Genomic DNA, 24,002 nt, shown 5'->3' on the forward strand with positions numbered 1-24,002 from the left:
AGCATGGAAGGACACAGTCTCAAAACCGAGGGACATCTACTTAAAACAGAAATAAGGAGGAATTTCTTTAACGTGTGGAATTCATTGCCACAGGCAGCTGAGCAAGCTAGATCACTGAACACATTTAAGGTGGGGGTTGATAGGTTCTTGATTAGTCAGGACATGAAAGCTTATGGGGAAAAAGCAAGAAAATGGGGTTAAGAGGGAAATGGATTAGCCATGATGCAGACTTAATGGACCTAATGGACTATTTCTGCTCCTATGTCTTATGGTCTTACGTCATTTCATGATACAGTGAAAAGCAAATATTTTAAGGTTTTTTTTTCCTTTTTTTTTACGATTATTTTGTATTTATTCCAATATTCAACATTCAGGACATGATCTCCTCCATTCTGGGGAAACCAAGTGCAGATCTGGCATTGTTTTGCAGACTGTAAGTATTCCTGCTATGAGTGTGACCCCATGATTTTGGTCACCTGAGCAACACACACAAAATGCTGGAGGAGCTTAGCAGGTTAGGCAGCATCTACAGAGAGAAATAAACGTTTTAGGTCTGGTGATGGGGAGGGGGGCGTCAGACTGGCTCCTTCCCCCTTCCTTTCCAGTTCTGATGAAGTGTCTCAGCCCAAAACATTGGCCCTTTATTCAATTCTGTAGATGCTGCCTGACCTGCTGAGTTCCTCCAGCATTCTGTATGTGTTGCTCTGGATTTCTAGCATTTGCAGAATCTCTTGTGGCTTTGACTTTGTTTTTTTAATTATTTTTTTTTAATTACACAGAGTTTAAGGTTTGTGTGATTAGGCAGATCCTATTTTTATTTTAAATAATAACCTTGAATTTGAATGAAGACAGACAATCATTCGATATGAGTAACACCTGGGCCATCAATCTTTAAGTGAGACCATGAGTTTGAAGATAGGGTGGTGGTTTAATTACACCAGGCACCGAGGTACAATTCAGTCGCTATCTTAGTGTTGCACGCTCTTTCCTCTTTTTATCTTTTTAATCAAAACTCCAAATTTTAAACTTAAAATTCAAACTGCTTCTGACGAGGTGTGAAAGTGTCACTGAAGTTATATTGGTACTTTCCATACCAAACCTGCAAACACCTGACATGAAATTCAGTCTGATACACTCAGCGGGTCTGCAGTTCTCATAGTTCCCAGGTAGCCTGATACTGGAGGAAAAGTACAGAGTTCTGCTACCAAATGTAGGGAGCATGAGTAATTTATCTGACGTTACAGGCAGCAGCAACCTGAATTCTGGCCTACATAAGCCACTGTCACCTGGAACAATTCAGAAACTGGGAAATTTAGGGTGACTATAGCTTACATTACAGGGGCAGAGCATTCAAGGCATGGATGTGGGAGTGCAGGTCTTTTCACAGATGATCAGTGTTCTCCACAACCACCAACTTTTAAGCCTTGGTATAGCAAGACATTAATCCTCGAGGAGGTAGAGACTGTAAAGTGGCTCTTTATATACTTTGAAAAGAGGGGGGAATGGAGAAGGATGGGGGAGCCCTCCTAGACCTCTACTCTGAGAGTCTCTGGAGTTGCCTGCCTTGATTCTAGGGCCTGATTTTCTGTTTCAGCTCACATGCCACACAGTAAAATCCTTGCAGAAACCTCTTTGGTAAGGTGGTATTACACGTGGAAATTGAAGGGCACTGTCTGAGGATACTGGAGTAGAAATTAGCAGTTATCCTGCAGAGCATTCTTGAGCAGACTGAAGAACATTGTGTAAATTGTGTGTGTAGTCCTTCAAATGAGCGTTTTACAAAAAGCAGCATTATGGAAAGCGGGCTGTCTTGTGACGGAACAATAATTGACCTGAATTAGAGCATTATGATACAATTTCTCCCTGTAATGATGAAAACCAGTGTAAAAAGCTTCATCTTTATCCAATTTTGAAAAAAATGTCAAAATATCTTGTTATTACAAAAAGCAATTCCATGTTTATCCCGCGCACAAATAGCTTATGATTTCAGAGTGAACGTCTGTGATCTTTAAGGTGATGCAAGGAAGTGAAGCCTGAGATTAGAATACATACAGTACTTGCAACAGTATACAACTCAGATTCAGGTATTCGCCCACTGGATATAAATAGTCTTTCATCTCTGTTATATTCATTATGCTGAATAATGGAATGAATCCTCTGATGGCCCTGTTCAAAAAACATAGCTCATTTCAGTCTCAGTATTTTGCTTTTCTTCACTGAACTGCAGGTGAAAGTGCTGAATGGATTGAAAGACAGGACAAGTAGAAATTGAAAATACATTTTACAATTTATGTTGATGCACCAACAATGAAAAAATCACACAAATATATCCTTGATCATTACTATTTTTCAAAGACTGCTCTTTTTAACACTGGGAACTGCAATTTGTAGATCCTTAGTGAAATAATTCTCTGATCCACCTCACATTCATAACATTTGACTTATATTCAATGATCTTCCTATATATAGGATAATCATTGGAGGATTGATAATATGTCCCTGTAACCTCTCTGTCTCCCTTCAACTTCTAAATACCATATATTCAAAGCTAGAACCAGAGGTATAAGTGGATACTGGGAATTAAAGTTGAATTCTTCTTAAGGCTTAAGCCATTGTGATTGCCAGCTTTCATTCATCATCACCTAGGACACTTGTGCAGGAACTCCTTGGAGAAGTGCCACACTCCTTCAGATGGTTTCCTATAACTTTTGCTTCTAGCTTAAGGTCAGGAAAGGAACTATATACTAATGATTCTTCAGTGTTCCAAATTGTTCACAACTCCTTTGATAGTGAAATGCCATATAGCTTGTAGCAAGTCCAGGAACATGTCTACATTGGGTGGATGAGTAGCAGGGAACATGTGATTTTTGAAAAATAGGTGATAACTATCTCCATCATGAAATTGTCCAATTACCTTCCCTAACATCATTATTATTAACTTATCAACCAGCACTGTTTTATGAGGGTATACTATAGTAAGGATATTGGGTACAAGTACCACTTCCCAGAAGTTAAAATGGACCAGTCATATCTTATTATAGCTCGATTGTCCAACAGCATGGTACTCTATGATAAGTGATTGTCATCTTGAATTAGCTTCCCGTTAGCATTGTGGGAACAGCATTTTGTAATGGCTACAAAGCTTCAAAATAAAGGCCCACCATCCATGAGAGCAATTAAGGTGAACAATGCATGAAGCTTTTCCAGGCAGTCACATACAGGAACATCTGTATTATTATTATCGCAGTGCTCGAGTTTGTGCTCAACTTTCATTAAATCCAAATAAAATCTCCTTTGGCCCAGGGAGTATTAAAAGAAAACAACTTAACAAATAAGCATGTGCACCAGGTGATTTGCTTGAGGAGAAAAGCGTATGGGGAATTCCTGGCGCAAACCCAGGAATTGTGAGTTATGAAAATCCCTGCTCTCATAGGATATGAAGCTGATGAAGGAAGATCAGCTTAATCACTTCAGCCCGAGAGGATAGTGTGCTTTTCATGCCATTGATTACAAATTGGCCACAGGTTAAATAAACGAATAACCTAAAATCTACCAGGGCTTTATACAGAAGGACAGCGTCATAATAGTATGAATTGCCAAAAAATTGGCGGACTTCAAAACATTGCTGAGCAAATGATATTGAATATTCATCTAGGATTATTTTAATTATTTGGATAATTCAATGTATTGAATTGAATTGAATTGACTTTATTACTTACATCCTTCATATACATGAGTAAAATTTGTTATATTACGTCTCCGTCTAAATGTGCAATGTGCAGTTTATAGTAATTTACAATAAATAATTTGTACAACAGGACAGTCAATATAACATACAGTTGCATCAGCATGAGTTAAGCAGTCTGATGGCCTGGTAGAAGAAGCTGTCCCGGAGCCTGTTGGTCCTGGCTTTTATGTGGCGGTACCGTTTCCCGGATGGTAGCAGCTAGAACAGTTTGTGACTGGGGTGACTCAGGTCCCCAATGATCCTTCGGGCTCTTTTTACACACCTGTCTTTGTAAATGTCCTGAATGGTGGGAAGTTCACATCTACAGTTGTGCTGGGCTGTCCACACCACTCTCTGCAGAGTCCTCCAATTGAGGGAAGTACAGTTTCAATACCGGGCAGTGATGCAGCCGATCAGGATGCTCTCAATTGTGCCCCCATAGAAAGATCTTAGAATATGGAGGCCCATACCAAATTTCTTCAACCATCTGAGGTGAAAGACCACTATTGTGCCTTTTTCATCACACAGTTAGTATGTAACGACCATGTGAGATCCTTGGTGATGTTTATGCTGAGGAACTTAGAGCTGTATCTTCTTGAAAAGTGATTACAGCTATATATTAAATTAATTATGTTTCAAAAGAGGGGTTAAGTACCAAAAGAATTTCAGAGTTGTAGGTACTTCCACCAAATTACTTGGAGTGATTGTGTAACTCTCGCTTCAGCTAGCAGCTTAATAAAGTGGGTGATAACCCGTGGCCCGGCCAAACTTAAGAAATCTCATTTGGGTCGATACTGTGCGTTGTTCCCCTGTTACAAATCAGTGCACCGCAATAACAAACAGTACATAATATGTGAATAAATGATTAAGCTTTTTAATTCTTACGTTGACTATATGGTTAGTAAAGAAGTGAAAAAAAGAGGGCACGACCTTATTAAACAGTCTGTTGCACAAAGTTGGAGCTCACTGATGATTGTTCACGATCGACCTCCTCCGATTGTCGCTGCCCTTCAGCCCCTCGCTCCAAGTCCACCCCATCCGGTGGTCTACCAACTCTCTCCATTCACATCTTCTCTCCTCACCTCTCACTGGCCAAACGCCTGCAAAACTCTCCCTCCAGATTCACAAGACAGAGCAACAAAATTCTTATTGGCTAACTTGCATACCACAGTCCTGTTATCTCCAGCCATAACCCAAACATTGCTGCTACAGAGAAATAGTTACCTCAGCAGTGAACATTATGGCGAAGCTGTTTCATTAGCCTTAGCAGTGAAACATCACAGAGATGCCATTACAGCATGTTACAATTATTTAATGTGCATGATGTAGTCAGCCATTAGAATTTGGGATCCTTTAGATCTTACCTGAGTAGTGCAATTCCAATTATGGTAGTAGTCAATGGCAGCATGAGCTTACCAGGTGGTTCAAGGAAGAGAGTCAAGGATGTTCTCAAAGCCTCCACAAAATAATAAAATCCCACTAATTCCTGGGAACTTGTTGTCCATTTCCTGCTCAACACGGACAACTGAAGCCATTCAACTGAAGCACCCAATAGCCCAACATGAATAACAAGAGGAACACACAACTTTTTTGTGATGATCCTCCTGCATCAGCTATGGCAGAGTGTGCCGATCTTATATTGGCAAGTTCAGAACTTATAGATGTGGAAACAAGTCATCATAGAATCTAAGGATGTGACAGAAGTGTCAGTCATTGGCTTTGGGCTGTGCCGTAATCATTTAGGACCTCAAAAAAACATACACACGAACATGTACAGGGAACGATAATTAAGTCTATTAATACATAAGTGCTTGTCAGTTTTACATTTGTTGTTTCTCAAGTGACCCATTGGTCTGTTTGTCTGTTAATTTGTTTGTGGCTTGGCGGCTCCAGGTGTGACTCAACAAAACCAAGGATCTGCTTCCATGCTGGAATTACCCTTGCTAGAGAGAAACTGTACATAAGCAGTCTGCTAAAGGGGTGTACTGTGGACAGTTGGGGAAGTGGCTGAAGGTGCAAAAAGGGCCTCTCAGTATATCCCCCAGGGTGTGGTTGAAGATAGACCCTTATTGTGTTAGGTGCTTGTGAATGAAGTTGTAGAAGGAGTGCCAATCAGTTGATATGTGTAAATATTATATTGTACATGTATATCTTTTTTTGTCTTTGTCTACGCCTCACCGTACACTTATTTCCCCATTTGGGACTTTGTGTGAAAAATTGGGTGTGCTTAAAAAAACACCTGCACCTGCTATTGTGACGGAACCGATTTTTTCCAGAGGCGTGGGGTCCATACAACATCTCTACATCATTGTTTGATGTCAGAAGTTGGGTGGCAAGCTGCAAGAAAGGGTACCTTTTTTTAACACAATGGGACAGGTCAGAGTAATCGGGGGGCAAAAGAGGAAGAGATACAGTATCAGAAATATCAGAGGTGTCAGGACAGGAGCAGAGTGGGCTCAAGGCACAGGGTGCATGACTTAAGACCAGCATGAGAAGAGGTTCCAGCTACTGCTCTGCAGCTAGTTACGATGTTCAAAGACTCCCTTTCTGCCCAAAGGAAGCGGAACAAGGTCGTGACACAAGAGCTTCAATGGCCTGAATAGAGTGGTGCAAACAGTTAGTTAGACGTGGCTGAGGAGAGGTGTGCAGGAAAGTTCTCCAGCACGTCAGAGGAGAAGAACTCACTGTCCACACCAACACCCCAAAGATATCCCTTCACTCCAGTTGCCCAACCTCACACTTCCAGTGGGTGTTGTCTGTACTCTGGTCCGGTGCCCGTTTCAAAGCAACCTCCAAAAGCATTTCAGAGAAAAGAAACAAAGACACTTGTTTACCAAGGTGGCCTTGAAAACTAACTGCTTCAGTTCGAGCCGGCAACAAGAGCGTGGAAATGGCCACAGGAGGAGTGGGCCTGGGGGTTTTACAGTGTGATTGATGAGGACCAGTCTAATACCTACGATGCCTTGAATGAGGCCCTACAGGAGAAATTTGATATCTCACCAGTTACGCTTCTGAGCAACCACAACTCTATAGGAAGAGTTGGCCTTCGAACAAGAGCTACCACTGCATTAAAGGACTATATTGTCACTGGATATGGGTGAAACTGTGTTGACAGTATATCAACGCCCACCTGGGGGGCTCACAATAACCCCACACTTCAGTCATAGACAGACAGGACACTGGAGGTAACTGTGGAGGAGTAAAGAGGGGAGTGACAACAGTTACCAAGGGACTGGTGTATTTTTACTGCCAGCAGCCGGGCCATAAGGCATCAGCGAGTCCGGTGGGAAGCCCAAGTTAACAGAGCTTTGTATATGCCAAGGGAAGGTGATAGTCCTGGGTGGGGATGGGGACTGATAAACATATCCAATTACAGCACCGAAACAGGCCATCTCGGCCCTTCTAGTCCGTGCCGAATGCTTACTCTCACCTAGTCCCACTGACCTGCACTCTGCCCATAACCCTCCATTCATTTCCTGTCCATATACCTATCCAATTTACTTTAAATGACAATACCGAACCTGCCTCTACAACTTCTATTGGAAGCTTGTTCCACACAGCTACCACTCTCCGAGTAAAGAAATTCCCCCTAGTGTTATCCTTAAACTTTTTCTCCCTAGCTCTCAACTCATGTCCTCTTGTTTGAATCTCCCCTACTCTCAATGGAAAAAGCCTATCCATGTCAACTCTATCTATCCCCTTCATAATTTTAAATACCTCTATCAAATCCCCCCACAACCTTCTACGCTCCAAAGAATAAAGACCTAACTTGTTCAATCTTTCCCTGTAACTTAGGTGCTGAAACCCAGGTAACATTCTAGTAAATCTTTTCTGTACTTTCTCTATTTTGTTGACATCTTTCCTATAATTCGGCCTTACCAATACCTTGTACAATTTTAACATTACAACTCAACTCCTATACTCAATGCTCTGATTTATAAAGGCCAACATACCAAAACCTTTTTTCACCACCCTATCCACATGAGATTCTACCTTCAGGGAACTATTCACTATTATTCCTAGATCACTCTGTTCTACTGTATTCTTCAATGCCCTACCATTTATGTCCTATTTGGATTATCCCTACCAAAATGTAGCACCTCACACTTATCAGCATTAAACTCCATCTATCATCGTTCAGCCCACTCTTCTAACTGGCCTAAATCTCTCTGCAAACTTTGAAAGCCTACTTCATTATCCACAACGCCACGTACCTTAGTATCATCTGCATACTTACTAATCCAATTTACCACCCCATCATCCAGACCATTAATGTATATGACAAACAACATTGGACACAGTACAGATCCCTGAGGCTCACCACTAGTCACCGGCCTCCAACCTGACAAACCGTTATCCACCACTACTCTCTGGCATCTTCCATCCAGCCACTGTTGAATACATTTTACTGCTTCAATATTAATACCTAATGATTGAACCTTCCTAACTAAACTTCTGTGTGGAACCTTGTCAAAGGCCTTACTGAAGTCCATATAGACAACATCCATTGCTTTACCCTCGTCAACTTTCCTGGTAACCTCTTCAAAAAATTCAATAAGATTTGTCAAACATGGCCTTCCACACACAAATCCATGTTGACTGCTCCTAATCAGACTCTGTCTATCCAGGTAATTATATATACTGTGGCGACCCTTTTCCTGGCACATCCGAACCGGCTCACAATTAGATAGCCTACGGGGGTTTGCGAGCACAGAGCTTTGGAGCCTCTGCGCCATGGGGGGCAGGTTGAGGGAGGCTTAAAAGTGAGGCTGAAGATTTCAAATAAAGTTTTTTCCTTCGACTGCAGTTACCGACTCCGTGTCGTAATTTCAGCGCTGCGTGTAGCACACCGCTACAATACCATAATATTGCTTTCCATGAACTAACTGAAAATAGACAATAACTACAGACACTATTAGGCACAGGAAATTCCATGTCTTTGAATAAGAAGCATCTTGTACTAGACAGCAGTATTAATTAAAATGACTGTACCATATTCAATGTGTTCACGGAGACCATAAATTGAATTCTATGGCAGAGGTTACTGTGGTTGTAAAAGATCAAATGTGCTTATTGAATATTGGGATGATTGACTGCTTGCCTGGGGATGTGATTTTGAGGAGGGCTCTGCCTGTGCTGAATGATCTTTTAATAACTACAAGATGCTTTGAATCATGTCCTACCATCAATGTGTCATGTCTGTTGGTCACCCAAGCTGAGGGGAAAGCTGGTTTGCAGCCACTGCCAGACGTGTGATAATCTGTGCTACCTAAGGGGCGTAGAAAAATCACACCTAGAGGGACAATTGTGTTCTGTTTCTGATACTGAGGTATTGGGATTGGATGTCAATGAATGGACGGCGCTTGATACTATTGTTGCTTTGCAAGCAGCCAATACACCTATGAAATCATTATTTGAAAAGATATATGGGGGAAGAGGCTAAGTCTTTTCATTGTGGGAAGGAATGCGTTGTAGAGGATAGTATTCTGTAGGTGAAGGGGGAGTTATGGAATTGATAAATGTTTAATTATCCCAACACAACGCAGGCCATTAGTCTTACACATCACGCACACCATTCCATTGGGGGGGGGGGTCACCAAGCATACCTGGAAATATACATGTGCATTTGTGCCCATTTCTTTTGTCCCACAATGTACACTGACGTTTAAATCTACTACTCCATATGACTCAACTGTCAGAAAAGCAGTACAGTCTATAGATTTGATAGATTCCCTCTGCATCCTCTACTGGTGTTCAGTAACCCATTCAAATACATCACAATGGACACCACGTTACCTCTGGAGAAGAGCAGTGTGGGGTACCGGTACACCTTGGTCATCTGTAACTATGCCACAAAGTATCCTGAGGCCTTCCCACTGTGAGCCATCACAATATTCAAGGTGACCAGTGCACTGGTTCAGCTGCACTCTGGAGTTGGCATCCCAGAGGAGATAGTCAAGGAACAAGGGACCAGCCTCACCACCAATCTGATGAACTAGCTAAATAGGCATCTGTGTATCACTGTTATAAAGAACAGTCCTTATCATCCACAGACTGATGGACTTGTTGAACATTTCAACCAAACTCTCAAGAATATGCTGAGAACTTTGTTAGGAGATATGGGCAAGGACCGGGACAATTGGCTGTGTTCTTTACATTTGCCACTCAGCCCATTGAGTCTGCTCCGCCACTTCATCGAGGCTGATCCCAGATCCCATACAACCCCAACCACCTGCCCTCTCACCATACCGCTTGATGCACCAACCAATCAGTTATCTGTCAACTTCTGCTTTGAACATACCCATGGATTTGGCCTGCACCACAGTCTGTGGCAGAGCATTCCATAGATTCATCACTCTCTTTACTTCTGTTCTAAAAATTCACTCCTCAATTTTGAGGCTGTGCCCTCTAGTTCTGAAGACCCTCACCAGAGGAAACATCCTCTCCACATCCACCTTATCTAGTCCTTTCAACATTCGGTAGGTTTCAATGAGATCCTCAGGAATTTTTCTAAATTACAGTGAGTACAGGCCCAATGCTGCCAAATGCTCCTCATATGTTAACCCTTTAATTCCCAGAATCATCCTCATGAACTTACTCTGGACTCTCTTCAATGACAATACATCTTTTGAGGCATGGGGCCTAAAACTGCTAACAATACTCCAAGTGTGGCCTGACTAGTGTCTTATAAAGCTTCAGCATTATCTCCTTGTTCTTTTGTTCTATTCCCCTTGAAATAAATGCCAACATTGCATTTGCCTTTTTAACTACAGACTCAACCTGTGAATTAACTTTCTGGGAATACTGAACAAGGATTCCTAAATCTCTTTGTACCTCTGATGATTGAATTTTCTCCCCATTTAGATAATAGTCTGCACTATTATTTATTTTACATGGATCCAGAGAGCAAAAGACCACAATGCCAACGTGATCCAATGGTAACTGGTGCTTGCAGCCCTTCCAAATCAACCTACACCACAAAGCAGGAAGATATAACGTTACAGCTGACTATTTGTCCAGATTGCAGAACAGTGGCCTTCCTGGAGAGGAGGGTGATAATATGACAGAGGTCTCCGTCACTGGCCTTGGGCAGCGTTGCGATAATTTTACCACCTCAAAGTAATGTACACAAACACATACAGTACAGGGAGTAACAGCTAAGAATATCAATACATAAATGTTTATTTGTTTGACGTTTGTTGTTTGTTGAGCTGGTCTGCTGAGCTTGTTAGTTCTTTTGTCTGTAGCTTGGTGGATTCAGGTGTGGCTTGGCAAAACCAAGGCTCTGCTTCTGAGCCAGTATTATTCATGAGAAGCTACACATGTGCAGTGTGCAGAAGGGACATATCATGGAAAATTGGTGGAGAGGACTAAAGGTACAAAAGGGGCCCCAGGGTGTGGTTGGAAACAGACCCTAATTGTGGTAGCTGCTCACAAACAAAGTTATGACTACCGGGATCAGCGTAAATATTGTATTGTATATTGTTTTCTTTTTCGATTGTTCAGACAAGAGTTAGAAATGATATATAAAAATAAGTGCAATGCAGTATATGATGATCATGTGCTGTCAAAGAACCAGAAGGTAGATAGGAATATGCAATTGAAGCCTGTTGGAAAAAGTGATTGGGAGCAGCTATTGTGAAGACATTTTGAGTTACATTTCCACTTATTTGTGGTAAATTTAGTCTTATGTGCTGTGTGGGATATCTGTTTTGTGGGTGCGCTATGTTCTGGAGGAATATCGTTTCGTTTGCTTGTATATTTGTACAGTTAGATGTTGGTAAACTTGAAGTTTAATTTGCAGCATTGAATTTATTGCTATAATCCATGAATATAGTTGTGTTTAGTTAAATCTAAGTAGAGTAAGAAATTGTGACTTACATAATTGCTTTCTAAATAAGCAATTACATAATTTTACAACCAAATAATATTTAATTGATAAAGCTATTTTATACAAGTTAACAAATAGGATAATTTTTAAAGGGAAAACACCATTATGTAAGTCACGATTTCTTTCGTCTCCAGCAAATCCATCACTACATGAGTATTCTCCAAGACCACAACTCCTCCCTCCAACTCTCCTTTCATCAACTCAAAGAAATTGCTTCCTTTATGATTCTATGGTACATTCTTGCATCCTCATCTACCACTCCCTATGTGTGGCTCTTCCATGTAAAAATGCAATAACTTTTTTAAAAAGCAACTGCAGCTTTTTTTCTCTCTGACTTTCATCAAATATTTCACGTGGCCTGGATTTTGAAAGGAAGTTCCACAAAATCTTTCAACTGGCAGTAGAAATAAATGCTAAGGCAATCCACTGGCAATATACAATGTGGAGTCCCCTCAAACAACTTTGGCTGGATTGGACATGATACAGGGAGTTCTCTCCCACATATCAGTCAAGCAGAAAGAAACTGAGAGACTAAGACAATAATATATTTTACCATTCTTCATTGTTTGAGGTTATTTGCATATTGTGATTTTTATTTTCTTATATTTTGTAATCATTTTTCATTTGTTTCATAGGTTGATAGTTTCTTAATGGCAGCAGCAGCTCATCAAAGTCATTGGAAAGGCAGATCAAGCAGGTATATTACAATTTGCTGATGTGCATCTCTCCATCACATGCTCCATTGTGTTTGATTAGAGCCTTTTCTCTGCAGCTGCACAGGTTGAGTGGCATTGTCTGCAATCATGTGCCTATCTTTCAGCTTGTATTCAATGCCTTGTCATTGTATATCCACTTAGCGAACAGTTGTTGTGTAGCATTTTCAAGCGGTGTTTGAGTTTTATTAACTTATCAAGCACAGCATGGGAAGAATATACTATATTCTATACTACCATTACTATATAATGGGGTGGAAAATGAGCAGATCTATTGTCATTAAATTATATTTAGAAATTAAATTATCAAAAATGTTTTTGGTAAGAGTGATGCAAAATTTTCAGTTCATTTTATAATCCACGCTTTGAATAAAGCAGTGGGTAAAACAGTTTATTTCTGGAAAGATAACATGAAAGGGATAGAGGAAGTCCTTTGCTATAGATCCTAGGCAAACAATGTAGATGATTTTATACATTGGAAACAGTACAGCATGCAAACATATCTATAATGCATATTTAGTCAGTGTTCTCAATTTCCAAAGGATTATCTGTTCTTGTGCACATCGAGCAGAATCTATCCATACATACAAAAAGACATCAGTTGCAACAAATAAACAATAAAGGATATGATTGCCAAAGAGTCCCTATCCCTTGAAGAACAGTGAGTATGCTGGATTATGGCAATGCAATGGATGCATTCATATTTATATAATATATAAAAGTACAGGTTACAACATTAATTTGAGCAGCTAACCTCAGATCTTACCCTCATGGAGTGACAGAGTTGAGGAATCTGTTTCCTCGTTGTAACCTTCTGCAATTCTGCTTACATTCTTAGGAGCTCTCAAAACATTTCAGTTGAGCTGCAAGACGTTCCTCATATGGTAATCTTTCTATTCCTGGAATCGTTCTTGTGAATCTTCTCTGAACCCTCTCCAATGTCAGTATATCCTTTCTAAAATAAGGAGCCCAAAGCTGCACACAATACTCCAAGTGTGATCTCACGAGTGCCTTATAGAGCCTCAACATCACATCCCTGCTCTTATATTTTATACCTCTAGAAATGAATGCCAACATTGCCTTCGTCATCTTCACAACTGACTCAGTCTGGAGGTTAACCTTTATGGTATCTTGCACAAGAACTCCCAAGTCCCTTTGCATCTCTGCATTTTGAATTCTTTCCCCATCTAAATAATAGTCTACCCATTTACTTCTTCCATCAAAGTGCACGATCATACACTTTCCAACATTGCATTTCATTTCCCACTTCATTGCCCTTTTTCCTAAACTATCTACGTCTCTCTGCAGGATTTCTGTTTCCTCAACACTACCCACCCCTCCTCCTATCTTTGTATCATCAGCAAATTTAGCCACAAATTCATTAATCCCATAGTCCAAATCATTAACATACATTGTAAAAAGCAGTGGTCCCAACACCAACCCCTGGTGAAATTCACTGGTAACCGGCAGCCAGCCAGAATAGGCTCTCTTTATTCCCACTCTCTGTTTTCTGCTAGTAACTCGCCTGTAATTCCATGGGCTCTTATCTTGCTCAGCCGCCTCATGTATGGCACCTTGTCAAAGGCCTTCTGAAAATCCAAGTACACCACATTTATTGCATCTCCTTTGTCTACCCTGCTTGTAATTTCCTCAAAGAATTGCAGTAGGTTAGTCAGGCAGGATTTTCCTTTAAGGAAACCATGCTGGCTTTGGCCTGTCTTGTCATGTGCCTCCGGGTACTCCGTAATCTCATCCCCAACAATCGATTCCAACAATTTCCTAACCACTAATGTCAGGCTAAAAGGTCTATAGTTTCTTTTCTGTTGCCTCCTACCTTTCTTAAATAGTGGATTAACATTTGCAATTTTCCAGTCATCCAGTACAATGCCAGAATCTATCGATTCTTGAAAGATCATTGTTAATGCCTCCTCAATCTCTCCAGCGACTTCCTTCAATACCCGAGGGTGCATTCCATCAGGTCCAGGAGATTTATCCACCCTCAGACCATTAAGCTTCAAATATTTCACATTTGAAAAAGCTTCTTGATGAGCAAGGAATTGAAAAATTACCAGAAGCAGACTGAAATTACAAACAGATCATTCATGATTTTATCGAGTGGTGAACAGGCTCAATATCTCGAGTGGCATAGTCCTATTTCTCATTTATTTGCTTACGTTCAAGTAAATAAATGCTCAGATCCCTTCCATAAGGCAGCATCACTAACCAATGATGTTTCCCTCAAGAACTTTCTACTCCCAATATTGTGTACACATACTTTGGAAGAAAATTGCAAGAAATATCCTTGGAAATTCTCAGATTGTGATGGTAAGAATTGTGATAACTTCCTTAGTGTTGATTGAATACCACCTCTGATCATTGCCCGAACTGGAAAAGCACTTTTCCATTTTGTATAGCTGATTTGGTAAAACAAACAATCAAGTGCTTCTGACAGCAGATAGAGATACAAGGCACAGGGGCTTGGTGACTGATTGAAAAATGGTAAATAGTATCCAATCTATTAGGACCTTTGAAATAAGATTTCTAATCACTTGTTAGCACCTTTTGATTGCTAGACTTTCTTTATTTCATTGGTTGTTTCAGTAAAATTTATTCCATTTCCTCTTACAATTTATTTGTTATAGCTTGCAACGATCCATCCAGTTTGGAATGAAGTTACGTGAAATCTCGTTACAAACTCAATTTGGTTTTCTGACAGTTGATCTTTCTCCAGATTAGATTATTACGCTTTCAGAGCAATGTATAGTCTGAACTGGTTTGTCAATGGAAGTTTAAGGGTAGACTTGCTCAGTGCTTCCCAATTCTTGCAGATAGGCTGTCGTAATTCTAAGCCACAGACTTTGTCCTTATCAATACAATTCTCTCAAACAAGCCTGAGCACGTTCAGATCATCTACAGTAAAAGAAGATAATCTACTTAACATAGAAATATTCCACAAAAGAAGAAGTGGAAAATCTGGGGCCTCTCTGTAAAAAGAACTGTAAAAAGAAAGGCAACTATATAGATGCAAGGTTCGATGGAATCTTTGCCACCAAATTCATAAATTTGTGAATTCTAGTGTCATTGGCAGATCTTGTCACAACACTGAGCCATTCAAAGCTAGTTTCAACTCATTAGCAGTATAACCTGATGGGACCAAAATATTTGCTGCTGTCTCTATGTAAGTTACAAGTATAAAGTGGGCATGGTGGCATTATTAACAAGTAAATCATTGATAAAGGCAACATGAGTGCTGAAATAAATAAAAACACAAAATGCTGGCAGAACTCGGCAGGCCAGACAGCATCTATGGGAGGAGGTAGTGACGACGTTTCAGGCTGAAACCATTCATCAGGCTCCTGATGAAGGGTTTCGGCCCGAAACGTCGTCACTACTTCCTCCCATAGATGCCGTCTGGCCTGCCAAGTTCTGCCAGCATTTTGTGTTTTTAATTAAATCATTGATAAAGCCTTTTGTGCTAAAGAAAGAAAGGTAGGTTACAGTTCAACACCAAGAGAGATAATGCAAATAGCATATTGCAAAGATTTATGGTTGAATGTTAATTCCTGGCGGAGGAATTATTGGTTATCTTTTTTTGAAATGCACATATTCTGCATAAGGAGATAACAGAGTAGCACTTATTTTGCTGTTATACAACAGAGAAGCAGATTCTTCAGTCAATGGGCAGACATGCTTTAAGACAGAAACAGCTGAGTGTAGCTCTATCAAAGTGGACAGTGGAGTATCTTGTTGAAGAACTATGTGGGAATATCTGGATCTCTATCCTTATAACAGAGCACAAGTTCTTGAAGATTAATAGAGATGACAATTGTTATATTTTCATTGCTCTATCTTTTATATTTATGTCTTTTGCTGCCTAGTCTTGAATGCCTTCATAACACTCACCACTTCTCATTTTAGATTTTTTAACATACAAGTATGCTTAGTGCTCATTTTTATGTCTGATTATAAATGTGAAGTACATTGGAATATTTTGCTTCATTACAAGGATTATAAATGGATACAAGAGTTCACTATAATTTTCTTAAATGCAAGTCACCATGAGATTCAGGATAAATTTATTAATTTAATTTCAGTGACAACTTCAATGAATATTTTTTAAACTTGTTATTCCTTAAACTACATTTCACCAAAAGGATACCAAATAGGTTTGTTTATCAGAATACATTGTTCCTGCTCATCATCAATCTCTGGAACAGGGACTCCTCAGTTAATGATAAGGGTCCTGTTCTAGAAAATTGAAAGAACGGTTACCCATAGTGAAGACTCCCAATTTCAATGATCTCCTAATGTTATGTCCATATTTTAACCTTTAATGTGTAACCATACTTCAACATTTATTTTTTTATGTAATTCTTTATAACTGTTGATTTTCTTTGTTGCATGTTGCACTCTGACAACAAACCATGGCAAATTCCTAGTACATGTAAATGTATACGGCATATAAATGTTTTTCCTTGATATCGTCTCAAACTTTCTGCAATCGTTCTGATCAACAATGTTTTTCTAATAAAGCAAATAATAAGCCATAATTAAGCAAATTAACTATGTACATCTGATATAGGCCAAATCAGAGGCCAGTGTAGATCAGTCATGATCATATTGTATGGCAGATCAGACTTGAAGGATCAGCTGCCTTAATCACCCATCAGTTCTCTAGTGTTCTTAGTGTGTTCAAACTGAAATCATGATCACCCATACTGGAATACTTGGATTCAAGAATTAAGTACTGGTACACTTCCTGGCGCTCATTATCGCCTCCTGCCAGAACAAGCCTCTCTCCTCATTCTGCACCTCGGGTAGCCCCCAGCCCTGCCGTTTCCATCACCCCAGGAGAGGAACCCATGCAGCTGGGATGGAACCACCTTTCTCCCGCTGAACGACTCCAGAGAATGAGAGCGGGTGAGTGTTTATATTGCGGCCAGTCCACTCACTCCCTTGCCACCTGTCCCCTTCAGCCAAGAAGGGAAGACTCACCAAAAGCAAGGGGGATTCTGGTGAGCCAGACAACATTCCCTTCCGTACCCTGACCCCGGACGCAGCTTCAAGCCACTGTGATACAACCGACTGTCCTTGCCTCTGTTAGCACTAGTGGACTCCGGCACAGAGGGAAACTTCTTGGATGAAAACTTAGCCTTCCAAGCCAGAAATCCTTGTGAGCCATTGTGTATGCCCCTGGACATCTGGGCCCTGGACGGTAGACTCCAGGCCCGAGTCACGCACTGTATGGAACCCCTGCTTCTCCTTCTCTGCGGAAACCGTCAGGAACAATACTTGGATTCAAGAATTCAGTATTGGTGAAGAAACTGAAAGTGGAAGAGTACAATCTTTTTATATGAGGGTAGGCAGCAAGAGTGAAGGAGAGGCAAGATCATGGAAGGATTTGAAAACCAGGGAGTGATTTCAAAACATATGCATTTTACAAGTTGCTTCACCAGGCAGTACATGATGGTTAATCAATCCAGGTTTATACAACTTATTTGTTTGCATATTTCTTTTCAAATTAATAAGTAATTATGCTGCATTTAAAAAAAAATGATTAAGGCAGTAAACTAACTTAAAATACCTTAAGGATCAACATGGGAAATGCATTTTACATTTCAAAATGGTCTAGACATCCAGTACTCTAAATAATTAATAGTATTTTTAAAACATGTTCTGACGATTGACTCATATTTAAAAAGCTTTAAAGCAATTTTTTTTCAAATGTTTAGTTTCCTCCATCAAAAATGTTCAGCAAGCAACGTAAGATTCATACTGTTTATCTTTTAAACCTTATAGAGAATTCTTCCGTTTTGTGATGACCAGAACAGAATTAATTATTACAGTATTTTGTGTCCATGGAGGTTGGTAATTGAATCTGATTCCCAGGCTGATGAAACAAAGGGTAGTGCTCAGCATTCAGTGATATGATAGTTTTCCTAGCATTTGGAAACCCCAAATGAAACAAATGCTATTAAAGTCTAAGCAGGACTTTTTGTAAGCAGCATTTACAGAGCTGATGAAGCTCAGTATGTGCACAAATCTTGCAAATAAAATCCAAGGGCAGGAGTATATGTGTTAATAATTATATTGAAACAGGTTTCAAATTTGTTAGGTGTTGCAAGTCAGCATAAATACAAACCACTTGTTCATTTCTGAGCCAGTCCCTCAGTGTTGAGAGTAACCAATGTCATAGATTAGTACAGAATGAAAGAGGCCATTTGCCCAAATTCATCCATGCTAAACGTTATGCCAAACTATGCTAATCCATGTTTGGTCCATATGCCTCTAAATTTTCTCAATCCATGTATCTGTCTAAGTGTCCTTTAAATGTTGTTAATATTCCTGACTCAACCGCATCCTCTGGCAACTCATTCTATATACACACTACCCTCTGAAGAAGTTGCCCCTCAGGTTTCCATTAAATATTTCCCTTTTCACTTTAAACATACGTCCATTAGTATTTTTTTTATTCCCATTTCTGGGGATGGGGGATGGTTGAGGAACTATGCATTCTTTCTTTAAGGGGAACATGAGGGGAAACTTTTTCATTCAGCAGGCGTCACGGTCCCGACCGTTAATTCCTTATATTCTCCTAATTCCATTTTCCCCGTGTTTTCCCGGGCTCCTTGATTGTGGCACCTGATTCTCATCTAAAAACTGTAGCATAAAAACCCTGGCTTTGCATTCACTCATCACCAGATCATTGTTTTTGCCAGTGTGGTAATTCACATTCCCAGCCGCTTAGGATTGTGTATCCTAAGTTTTACTTCAGTACCGAGGTTTACCTGTGTAACTCTGTCTCTCTGTGTCAAGGTAAGTATTGTCTGCCGTTCGCCTTTCCTGTTTGCCGTTCAAATTCAGAAACGCTCCGTGTCAAGATAAGAATTGTCTGCCACCTGTCTCCTGTTTGCCATGCAGCTCCAGCCATGCTCATGCTTTCGTCTGCATCCTAACTCAATCTCCGTGCCAGTGTCCTGCGTTCGGGTTCGCACCGTTCCTTGCAACAGCAGGTCTTGACAGTGTGGAATGAGCTGATAGCACAAGTGGTGTATACAAGCTTGAGTTCAATGTTTAAGAGAAGTTTGCAAAGGTACTTAGATGGAAGAGGTATGAGCTATGGTCCCGATGCAGGTTGATGGGAGTAGGTCGTTTAAATGGTTCAGTAGTACTTGTAGGCCAAAGGCCTGATTTCTGTGCTGTACTTCTCTATCACCCTATGACTCTGGGTGCATTTGCCTGCTTCTACTCCAGTTCTGTGAATGCTGTGTTGACAGATGAGTCCCTTCAAACATTTGGTTCTTGAGCCAACTGGCACGATCTCAGCATAACAATACTGTACTATGACCACTTTGCACTATATTGTGTTTCTTTCCTTCTATTTGTGTTCTTCCTTGTAAAAATTATGTGTAATTTATGCTTAATTTATGTCTTTTTTGTGGATGTGTCCATCTGATCCTATGTGCCTAAGACATTGCAATTATGTTTTTCAATGCATCTTTGCATACGTATATTGTGTATATGATTATAAGCTCAACATGGTCAAACAAATTGCATTGTCACTTGCTCTTTCTGTCACTTGCAGTTTTCCTCCAGGTTCTCCTTTAGAGAGGCACATTCTTTCTGGCTTGTTTGAACTTTCTTGAACCAAGTATTCCCATGACTCTGTGAAGATATTCCTTTCTTCAGGGGACAGTCTTGAAAGGATTGCTCTGAAAGCTGACATGGACTTGATAACCAAATGGCCTCCCTCTCTGTCATTAGGAAACATGAAATATGAATGATGAACTGCTGAAACTGCAAGAGAGATCAAATTTCTAAATTTTAAGGTGAAATTCTGCAATGTTTCGAAGTGAATGAATAATTATAGATAGAGGTCAAAGGTGGGCTGATTTTCAGCACCACTAAACATTATCCTAAATCCCTCTTCTCATGCCCCTGTAAACTCACCTCTGGCAGAAAGCACACACAAACTATTTCAAGCCAAAATAGAGATGATCCCAGCAGCTTTCTCTCCTTCCCCACTTTTCAGATCTCTGCAGCCTAACTCTGAGCCACACACCACATCAAACTCAATAAATATTTGACCAACCTTTATCCACTCAGGCATTTCAGCTCTTGCAAAACAATCATCAAATCTCCTCAAAGACATGCTTAAATCCTCAACTGAAAGTTAACAAACTCTGAAATAGTTAACTTAAGTGTATCCAAGTTCATCTTGCAATATTCTCCTGTTTCTTTGGTTTTGTAGCGAGTTCTATAAAGATTTTGTTTTGCGGTGTTCATTGAGAATGCATTTACTGATCTTTCATTGGGAAAAGTAATTCTTGAGGCATTGCTTTGTTGAGGTATGTTAGAGATTTTTGTATACACAGTTTGCTCCTGAACACTATATACACTACAAATTGAAATTACTTTTCACTATGAGTAGCTTTAACCCTTACATACAGTTCGGGTCAAATTTGACCTGTTTTGATTTTTGACAGCAGTAATAAAACCCTAAATGCCATCTTGTTTAGCAGAAATTTGATGACTTTTCCTAAAGTGACCCAAAATGCGCAAACATAAAAATAATTTAAAATTTTATACTTTTGTACAGGTGCTACAAATTTTTGTACTTTGAGGCTGTTCTGGATCAAATAGGGGTATTTAGGAGCCTCTTGGACAGGTACATAGATGAAAGAAAAATAAAGGGTTCTGGGGTGATGTGGGTTTAGTACTTTTTTAAAGGAATATATGGGTTAGCAAAACATCGAGGGCTGAAGGGCCTGTAGTATTGTGCTGTAGTATACTAGTGTGTCTAGTGACCCGTATCTATTGAAATGGATTTTAGATCGCTGAAACATTAATTAAGGATTAATCACCCATTTTTAAATGTCAGATAGGCTATTTATACATTCTAAATAGATCTGTGGTTCAAAATTTGGTATAGACACTTGTTATGAGGGGATTCTTGGGCCGGGTCAAAATGGACCTAGACCATACTGTGAAGGTACAGAATATGAACAGGTTGCCTGGGTTAAAAGTAGAAGAGTCACAGACCATCAACAGAATCAAGGAACAGGAAATAAGAAATAGTTTGAATATAATAAAGCAAAAAATATTTTCCTTGAACTTTAAAGTAACAACCTGCTTTAAAATGCATTGGTTATACAAGGGATTTTTCTACTGTACAGCTTTCTGACTTTCACCTTCTTTTGTGTTGTTGACAACTCACAGTGATTCTGGGAGGCTGAAAGAATATATGAAGATGGACAGTTATTTGGCCACCAAAGCTTTCTTGACTGTGGCTGTCGAATTGTCACATTTTGGAAACAAAAATCATACTTTGGAGTTCAGTCTACAGGTATGCAGTGAGAAACAATAGAATAAAAAAAAAACAAATTATTGTCCATGACAACAATCCATCAGTATCTGTAAACACCAGAAGTTGGCCTTAGTGATAAAAACGAGAATATAGAACAGTACAGGCCGTTCTGCCCACCATATTGTATAAACATTTAATCTACAAGCTCTATTTCTGCTACCAAGCCAATTAGCCCTCAATTTTTCCTTCATCATATGCCTATTTGAGAGTCTCTTAAATGTCTCCAATCTATCTGCCTCCAGCAACTCCCCCTGTCCCCAGCCAAGCCTGTTCTGTGCTGACCTCACATTTGTCAAGATCCCCCTCACTGGTGCATACTGAAAGGGCCTCTCCTACCTCCTCTGACTCCAGGCACACGTTTCCACATTTATCCCTGTTTGTTCCTCCCCTCACCCTAGTTAGCCTCCTGTTCTTCATGTATCTGTAGAACACCTTGTGGCTTTTCTTCTTGCTAAGTTCTTCTCATATCCCCTTCTCCCTCTCCTAAGCTCCTTCTCAAGTTCCTTCCTGGCTAACTTATTACTCTCAAGATCCCTGTCTGATCCTTGATTCCTAAACCTTAATTATGCATCCTGCTTCCTCTCGACTAGATGCTCCACTTTTCTTGTTAACCATGTTTCTTTTATCTATCCGGAACCTCATGCAGGTGGACCTTGAACAACCTCCACATTTCCACTGTACAATTCCCTGAGTATATCTGTTCTCAATTAATGCTCCCAAGCTTGAACTTACCACTTTAGTGTTGCTAATGTGTGTTGGTTCATTAAATGAGCTAATGTTGCTTGGTTCTTCATGGACTAAATCTTCTGGGACAGCATTCCCTTTTTATGTCTATGATAAATGCTACCCTGCTTCCTTAATCTTAGAAATGTGGAAGACAAAGCACATTTGTCAGTTTTCAGTGAACACTTTAAAACCAGGAACAAGCTTCATGAAGTTGTATTGTGTGAAAGACACACCATTCTTTTATCACACTCCAGAGCCTTTGATAAGAACTTAGAGCTCCCTTGCTAATTCACAAATGACATAACACAACAGTCAACAAATCATCTATTCTTGCAATAGTATCTTGACTGCTTATTGAAGTTAGCATTATAGAGAGTATCTGCTTTATTTATTTTCATTTTATTCAAAAGATGTTTTGTGATCTCTTGATTTGTGCTGACGCAAACGTGCTTCTGCATCCTTGGGTACTGTAGATAAATTGCTTCCAAAAGGCCTATGGAATCCCTTGAATCAGATAACCAAATTTTACATTTGCTGACATTTTATTAAGGTTGTAAATAACTCTACACTCACTTACTATCTTTTTCCCGCAACCATATGAACAGATGAAAACATTTTGAGCTATGCTTCACTGCTTATTGATCTCTTTAAGTAAGCATTAAGAATAAGCACTGTTTGCTGCACGTTTTAAAATTATTAAAGCCAGAAAGACTCAGCTTTGATGCAGAGATGTGGATGGGAAAAAATAGTATCACAGTAATTTCTCTGAAGCACAGGGATTATTAACAAGAGTCCACTGATTAGCTAGAAGTATAGTAATGTAAAAGTGATTTTTCATTTAAAAATAACATTAAGTTTTAATAAAGTGCTGTTTGGGAACGGTCTGCTTGTTATGAATCTCCCTCAATTCTTTCTTCAGAATTTTGGATTGAAAATGTGACCTTTTTGCTTACCTTCTTTCCCCAATATTCTTTTTGGTTGTTACAGTTACAGGATTTTATTTAACATGTACTTCTCTCACAACCAGCCTCTGCTACACTGACTGTCTATGATTACTGCTACCTTGGGAAAGCAGCTAACATAACCCTCCCACCTTGGTTATTTTCTCCTCTCCTTCCTTCCCTTTGGGTAGGGAATATCAAAGTTTGAGAACACCAGTCCCCCAAAACAGTCTTTAATCCACTATCATAAGACTCTTGAATGGATATCTTCCACAATAAATTTGAAGTCTTAATCTCCCAATCTGGACTTTGGCAAAGATCTGCCAGGATGGCATGGAAACAAGATCTTTTCACTACATGCCAGTAAACATGCCAATAATAAAACAATTGCCAATTACTAATTGAAGTCCAGGGCATAAGAGAGAGGCAACTTCAGCAAACATTCATAATCTAACTTACCAGTATCATTATTTTCAGTTTATCTGCTGTTTTCTTTACTCCCCCCAAAGAAGCTGTAGTAATCTTCTGACAGCAAGCTTAGATTGTCAGTGCAAATAGTGACAGACATCTTAGACTCCTTCAAGGCATACACTTGGCAACATTCAATTGTTCTAAATTGCATTCCCTGCTGTTTACA

This window comes from Hypanus sabinus, chromosome 20 (assembly GCF_030144855.1).
Source record: "Hypanus sabinus isolate sHypSab1 chromosome 20, sHypSab1.hap1, whole genome shotgun sequence".
Classification (NCBI taxonomy): domain Eukaryota; kingdom Metazoa; phylum Chordata; class Chondrichthyes; order Myliobatiformes; family Dasyatidae; genus Hypanus; species Hypanus sabinus.